Below are 1,682 nucleotides of genomic sequence, written 5' to 3'. Positions count from 1 at the left end.
CTGGGGGCAGGCGGGGTGCGCGCTGCTGGGGCCCGTCTCGCTGCCCCCCCGTGCGGGTGCGTGCAGCAGCCGCTGGGGCTCCGCGCTGCGCGCAGCTCCGGGGCTTCGCCGCGCAGGCGCTGCCCTCTCTGCGGCCCCGCTGCCCGCGCCCGCTCTCCGCCGCGGCTTGCTGCCTGGCCGCTGCGCTCCCGCGGAGCCTTAGCCGCTGGATGCCCCTAATTAATGGAAGCGGAGAAATGTGCCCCCCCCCAACCGGGCGGGGGCCCAGGCTGCGCGGGGGCCGCGGCGCGCAGCGCCTTCGGAGAGTGCAGGCCTAGTGCTGCGCCCTCCCTCCTGCCGGCCCCCTTCCGCGCCCGCGGAAGGGGCAGTGGAGCCCCGGCCCGCCCTGGCCTCGCCACTTCGGCCGCTCTGAGCGTTCGCGGAGCGGGAGCCAGGCGCGGGGCTGGCACCGTGGGTGGGGGTGCAGGGGCCCTGCGCCCCGTTTGCGCGGGCAAACCTCGGCCCTCGGGGCACCCGGCACTGCCCCGGCCCGGACGCCAGCCGAGGTGTAGCTGTGGGCCGGGCCCCCCACCCCGGCGCGGCGGCCCCGACGGGGCAGCGGCCGCGCCGCCCCCGCGGAACCGGACCGGTCCCCGGGACTGGGAGAGCGGCGCTGYGGGTTAGCTGGACGTGGGGGCGGCGGGCAGGCACAGAGCAGGAATGTGCTGGGGGGAAAGATCCCGCCATCGCTTTTTCGTAACCRCAAGTATTTCTTGTCAGGTCACACCAGACAGTCACACGTGCGCCGTCTAATGTTTCACCTACATTTTCGTCCCTGTCTAAAACAGGGCGGACTCCAGCTCCTGGGGGGCGGCTGTCCTGAGCGCTGGTTCCCGCTGAAGGAACGGGCGGCTCGCCAGGAATATGCGGAATGGACGGGCAGGGCCGGCGCCGCTGCAGCGGCGGGGAGCGAGGCCTGCGCCGCCGGCCGGGGGCTGCGGCCGGGCCGGGGGCAGCGCGCAGCGCCGCGCGGGCTCCCGCGGGGGCAGCCGGCCCCAGCGCGCCGCGCAGCGCCCGCCCCGCCAGGCAGCTCCTTCCTTCCTTCCTCCCCGCGGCCGGGGGAGAACAGGGCTCGCTTATTTCGGCCCGCGTCCCCCAGCGATGCTAACCGCTCCCCCCACACATTTTTTTCTTCCCCTCYCTCTCTCTCTGCCTCGCTAATGACGTCCACCAAGGGTGAAATGATGGAAAGTATATTCATAGGCATGATTTCCATTAAGTATCAATTAACCTGGAGCCTCAGCCATGCGTGCACGGCGTCAAGGGTAAATGTGCATCTCATTTCCCAAGGAGAAGAACCGGAGGTCCCGCCGGCACCGAGGCGCGGCCCTTGCGAGCTGCAGGGCCAGCCTCCGCCCGGGGTTCCCCCGTTCCCCCGCAGGCACCCCCGGCTCCGGGGCCCCCTGGGCCGGGTGTGTGCGCGTGTGCCGCACTTGGGAGCTCCGTGAGCGGCGGCTCCGGCCCTGCCCGTGGGCCACGCGGCCGTGGCGGGGCAGGGCGGCGTCGCGCCGTCGGGCACAGGGCGCCCCGGGCGGTGGCGGCAGCGCGGCCGCGGTTATCGCCCGGATCTCTGTCCCTGCGCCTCCTGCGCGGGGCTTTCGGCGGCTCCTGGAGAGCGCGCAGCGGCGGGGGGAGCGGGGGGC

This window comes from Rhea americana, unplaced genomic scaffold, assembly GCF_003343005.1.
Source record: "Rhea americana isolate MKP2758 unplaced genomic scaffold, rheAme1 scaffold_12, whole genome shotgun sequence".
Lineage (NCBI taxonomy): Eukaryota > Metazoa > Chordata > Aves > Rheiformes > Rheidae > Rhea > Rhea americana.
This window is presented reverse-complemented; position numbering follows the sequence as displayed.